Source organism: Ictidomys tridecemlineatus, chromosome 9 (genome assembly GCF_052094955.1).
Source record: "Ictidomys tridecemlineatus isolate mIctTri1 chromosome 9, mIctTri1.hap1, whole genome shotgun sequence".
Taxonomy (NCBI): Eukaryota; Metazoa; Chordata; class Mammalia; order Rodentia; family Sciuridae; genus Ictidomys; species Ictidomys tridecemlineatus.
In genome coordinates, this window is record NC_135485.1 from 55,776,967 (window position 1) to 55,783,395 (window position 6,429).

The following is a 6,429-nucleotide window of genomic DNA, read 5'->3' on the forward strand; positions in this document are numbered from 1 at the left end:
ACCATTCTTTTCCCTTCTTTTTCCTTTAGTTTCCACTTATGAAAGAAAACTTTCTTAAGTACATGAAAAAAATGCTCACCATCTCTAGCAGTCAGAGAAATGCAAAGCAAAACCACCCTATGATACCATCTCACTCCAGTAAGATTGGCAGCCATTATGAAGTCAAACAACAACAAGTGCTGGTGAGGATGTGGGGAAAAGGGTACTCTTGTACATTGCTGGTGGGACTGCCAATTGGTGCAGCCAATTTGGAAAGCAGTATGGAGATTCCTGGGAAAGCTGGGAATGGAACCACCATTTGACCCAGCTATTGCCCTTCTCGGACTATTCCCTGAAGACCTTAAAAGAGCATACTACAGGGATACTGCCACATCGATGTTAATAGCAACACAATTCACAATAGCTAGACTGTGGAACCAATCCAGATGCCCTTCAATAGATGAATGGATAAAAAAAGTGGCATTTATACACAATGGAGTATTACCCAGCACTAAAAAATGACAAAATCATGGAATTGGCAGGGAAATGGATGGCATTAGAGCAGATTATGCTAAGTGAAGCTAGCCAATCCCTAAAAAACAAATATCAAATGTCTTCTTTGATATAATGAGAGCAACTAAGAACAGAGCAGGGAGGAAGAGCAGGAGGAAAAGATTAACATTAGACAGAGACATGAGGTGGGAGGGAAAGGGAGAGAAAAGGGAAATTGCATGGAAATGGAAGGAGACCCTCATTGTAATACAAAATTACATATAAGAGGTTGTGAGGGGAAAGGAAAAAAAACAAAGAGAGAAATGAATAACAGTAGATGGGGTAGAGAGAGAAGATGGGAGGGGAGGGGAGAGGGGATAATAGAAGATAGGAAAGGTAGCAGAATACAACAGTCACTAATATGGTATCATGTAAAAATGTGAATGTGTAACCGATGTGATTCTGCAATCTGTATTTGGGGTAAAAATGGGAGTTCATAACCCACTTGAATCTAATGTATGAAATATGATATGTCAAGAGCTTTGTAATGTTTTGAACAACCAATAAAAAAAAAGAAAGAAAACTTTCTTTACAATTATCCATTCATTTTCCTGCACATGACATAATTTCATTCTTCTTCAAGGCTGTATAAATCTCCATTGTGTAGATATACCACATTTTCTTATTCGATCACCTGTTGACAGACACCTTGACTGGTTCCAGGGACTACTGTGAATTGTGCTGCTGTAAACATGGGTATGCATATATCACTATAGTATGATGTTTTGAATTCTTTAGGAGAAATACCGAGGAGTGGTATAACTGAGTCCCTATGATGGTTCCATTCCTAAACTTTTGAGGAACTTCTGTCTCGCCCGTGTCCCACTCGGGCAATTGAAATGGGGTTCCTCTCTGTGGAATGGGCTGGCTGCAAAATGAAAGCTAAGAAAAACAGAAATGTGAAAGAACCACAGAACACAAAATACTTTTAGAAAGAAGGGCCAGCCGGGTTAGCCAATCTTAGGGATCAAGTTTCCACACTGAAAAAGGCAAAAGGCAGTCTACTCTTGCTTTATTTATATGGAAAGACATCAAAGGCAGGGATAAGGTTTCAAGGGCAGAATCTTGAGTTGTTTTTCAGTCAGCAGGTTGATTGACATCGTGGCAGGTCATACCCATCTCAGGTGCTGTGTGGGATCTCTGGCAGAGCTTGAGGGGGAAGTTCACCTGCATCAGGTGATCCAGGGGGTGTCCCAGGAGGTTCCCAATGCCAGACTTAACCCCTCATTAGGCTACTATGGACAACATAGTCCACACAGCCCACAGACAGCTCATGACACTTTTGCACTAATTTCCATAGTGGTTGTACTAATTTACAGTCCCACTAACAGTGTAAAAGTATTCCTTTTCCTCCACATCCTCTCCAGCATTTATTATGGTTCATATTCTTGATGACTGGCATTCTGACTTATGTGAGCTGAAATCTCAGTGTAGTTGTGATTTCCATTTCCCTAATTGCTAATGATATTGAACTTTTTAAAAATATTTTTTTTTGGCCATTTGTATTTCTTCTTTTGAGAAGTATCTGTTTAATCCACTTGCCCATATATGTTTTTAATTTTTTTGTAGTTATAGATGGACAGCATGCCTTTATTTTATCTTATTTTTATGTGGTGGTAAGGATTGAACCCAGTGCCTCACACATGCTAGGCAAGTGCTTTGCCACTGAGCTACAGCCCCAGCCCCATTTACCCATTTATTAATTCTTCTTTTTGTGTGTGTGTTAATGCTGAAAGCCATAGCCAAGTAGGAATGACACATGGCATTTTTTGGGTTGAAAGGTGACCCTGCTCAGGGATTAGGGTGGCTCCGGGTTTAGGGTGGATCCTGCTGGGAATAGGGCGGCTCCAGGATTAGAGCGTATCCTGCTGCCTCAGGCGCCTGCTCTTTGGAGTTCCCGTTGAGTTCTGGGAGGGGGGAGTTCTGAGAGAATTGGTGTGCAGAGCCCGGTAGAGGCAGTGTGTTCACAGGAAGTATGGGCAGAGTGTCGGTGAGAGTTCGGGAATAAAGAGTTGCTGTTTGAATCTACAAGTTTTTGGTGGTGGCTCAGTTATTTTGTGCCCAGCCAGACTGCGGCATGTTAAGTTTTTTGAGTTTTTTATATATTATAGATATTAATCCTTGATCACAAGAGTAGCTACCAAGATCTTTCTTCAGTTCTGTAGATTCTCTCTCCACATTCTTAATTGTTTCCTTTCTGTGTAGATGTTTTTTAGTTTGCTGTCATCCTATATATTAACACTTGGTATTATTACCTGAGCTTAAGGGGTTCTATTGAGAAAATGATTGCCAGTGTCTCTATGCTAGAGTGTTAACCCTACGTTTTCTTCTAGGAGTTGCATAGTTTATGACCTAATTCCTAGGTCTTGATCTATTTTGAGTTGATTTTTCTGCAGGGTGAAAGTGTCATTCTTCTACATACCCATAACCAGCATCATTTGCTTAAAAGTTTGTCTTTTCTGTTTTTAGCTGCTTTGTTAGGGATTCAGTGACAATATTTGTGTGGATTTGTCTCCGTGTCTTCTATTCTTTACCATTGGTCTATGTGTTTGTTTTTATGTAGTACCTTTCAGTTTTTGTTACTATAGCTCTGTAGTTTAACTTGAAGTTAGATATTGTAATGCCTCCAGTATTGCTTTTTTGCCTATCCAAATAAATTTTAGGACTTTTTTTTCCCCTAGTTTTGTGAAGAATGTCACTGGTATTTTTATGGAGATTACATTAAATTTGTGTATTGTTTTTGATAGTATGGCCACTTTAACAATATTAATTCTATACATTTCTTTTTTGATGATTTGTATGTCTTCAGGTTCACTAATATTTATGCCACATCAATCTGTCATTAACTAATTTAGAAAATGAGAACAGTAGCAGACCTATGCTTATATGAGAATTCACATAAGAAAGAAGTGAAGCCTGGTACCATGGCACAGACTGTAATTCCTGCTATTTGAGAAGCTAAAGCATGAGGACCACACGTTCAAGGCCAGCCTGGGAAACTTCATGAGATACTGTCTCAACATAAAATGTGCTAGGGATATAGCTTAGTGGTAGAGAGTTTGCCTAGTATGTGAGAGGCCCTTGGTTCAATCTCTAGTATGGGGGAAAAATGTGAGGTTGCAAACAAGAGAAATGAATGGATTAGTAATAAATGCTCTTGTTATAATTGCTAGTTAATATTTAACAAAAATATATTTGAAATATAGTTGAGCCTGGTATGGTGGTGCACACCTGTAATCCCAGTGGCTTGGGAGGCTGAGGCAGAAGTATAGCGAATTCAAGGCCAGACTCAGCAACTTAGTGAGACCCTGTCTCTAAATATAAAAAAGGGCTGGGGATGTTGCCTAGTGGTTAAGCATCCCTGGGTTCAATCCCTGGCGTGTGTGTGTGTATACAAGATGTGCATTGTAATCCTTATTAGAAATTTGAATCTGTAAATCAAAACTTATGTAAAAGGCTCTAGAATAAATAAGCAGAAATATACATGTATAATCTTAAAGTAGGGAACAATTACTTTTAACATTACAATAAGCTCCAAACATAAAAGATTGATTAGTTAGACCACAAATAGGAAATTTCATTTATTGAAAAATCTCAACAAAAAAGAAAGACACAAACTTAAATACCTGTTACACATGAACTGAAAATGAATTGACATTCAACTATAAATCACATATCAATTAGAAAAAAATTAAAATGACATATTTCATAGAAGAGAAAATAAAATGCAGATGAAAGAGAAAAAAAATATGCTTCTTAATTAGCAGTGAAGAAAAGTAAATAAATTAAGCAAATTAAGATGTTTATAAATCTTACTTATTGCCCAGTCTATTAGTTAAAACTAAAAAGATGACTAATTTATAATCTTGTGAAAGATGTGATTCAGTTATTTATTTCCTATTTCTGGAAATAAAAAAGTTAAACTATAACTATCATGTGATCCAACTACACCAGAAGAGGTATAACAGCCAAGGAAATGGAATCAGAATGTAAAAGAGACATTCACATTCCCATGTTTATTTGCAGTACTACTCACAATATCCAAGACAAATGAAATCAGCTGAAATGTGTATCAATGCATTAGTGGGTTTAAAAAAATGTGGTATTTATATGTAATAAATATTAGTCATACATAAATTATTTTTCATAAAATGCAATTCTGATATTTGCGGTAACATGATTATATTTGGGGGATGTTATGTTAAATGAAATAGATCAAGCACAGAAAGACAAATATTATATGCTCTGGCTTGTATGCAAAAACTTAAGTTGATCTTATAGTGTAAAGAGTGGTATAGGGGTTACCAGAGGCTGGGAACAGTAGAATGGAGGATGGGATGGAAAGAGGTTAGTTCTGGGGCACATTAAACCAGATTGATAAATTCTTGTGTCTGTCACATTGCAGAATGACTGTAATTATTGCACATTTTAATAGAGCTACAATTATTGCATATTTTAAAAGAGCTAAGAAATTAGGTGATGGATATACCATTTGCCTTGTTTTGATGATTATACAAGGTATATATGTACCTCTCCCCCCAAATCATATTATACTAATCCATTCATTTCTCTTGTTTGCAACCTCACATTTTCCCCCCATAATAGAGATTGAAAACCAAGGGTCTCTCACATACTAGGCAAACTCTCTACCACTAATTTTATATTTAAAATTACTGAGTCAAAATCATTTTAAAATAGTATTGAAAAAATTAAATTTAATGAAGTTTTGAGGGTTGTTTGTTTGTTTTTTAAAGGAGCAGTTAGAGAAAAGCAGGAAACAACAATCTGTATCTGTATTCAAAAGAACCATTCTAGGCCAAAAAAAAATAAAATGTAGTGATCTTAAAATATCCTCTGGAAGTTGCCCCTCCAGGTTGATATTGCCAAGACAACCATAGCTACTCATCTGGCTATTGCTTGTTGGGAGTCACTCCTGTTTCTTGTATCTTATTTATTCCTTGACTGTAGTTTGTTTTCCTCCACATCTAAGCTCTTTGTTGAGCTTTTGACCAACCTTCTTCTATGCTCTTCTCTGTTCAGAGTAAGCTAGCGCACATGTCATTAGTACCAACTCTATTTGCCTCAAGGCAATCTACTCTTATTTTGCTGGCTTCTAATACCAGTTTTAACTGTTTGCTTTTTAATAATCAATTTTTTTTTGCACTGGGGAATAAATCCAAGGCTGCTTTACCACTGAGCTATATTGCTGGTGTTTTTTATTTTGAGACAGAGCATCATTATGTTGTCCAGGCTGGCCTTGAACTTGTGATTCTGCTGCATCAGTCTCCCAAATCACTCTCAAATATTTTGTTACAATAATGAATATCATACACACATATTATATATATATAAAATACGTGATAAGCTATTAATTAAATGGAGGTTGACAAATCACATGCCCCAAGCAGTGCCATGGATACTCTTAATAATTACATGGAAATATACATCTCTATGGCATGAAAATGCACTACATTCTTTAAAGCAACTTCCAAAGTTTTCATTGAAACATTTGAAATAATTATAGAAGAAATTTTTCTTCATGGTATTCTGATGCCTAATTTTCTTTCTTTGTAATCTTTTTATCATCTCTGTTTCAATTAAAAAAATAAAACTGATAGGTATTCAGCAGGTTTTAGAATAACATCAAAGATTAAAAAAAAATATCAGCCTGTGGAGAGCAGTGACTTGGATCACGGTCTCTGACTGCCTCGTGTGTGTTACTGGCTGCTTTGTAAACTAGATGTATTCATATCTTCCAAGTGTATAAATCTTTAAAATGTCAGGTTTAGAAGAACATTTTACCAAGCTTGTGTTCTTCAAATTAAAGTTTAAAGAAAAGATTTGGGATTATTAAAATTTCTTTTCTTAGTTCTTAGCTGTTATACAGATTCAATATGT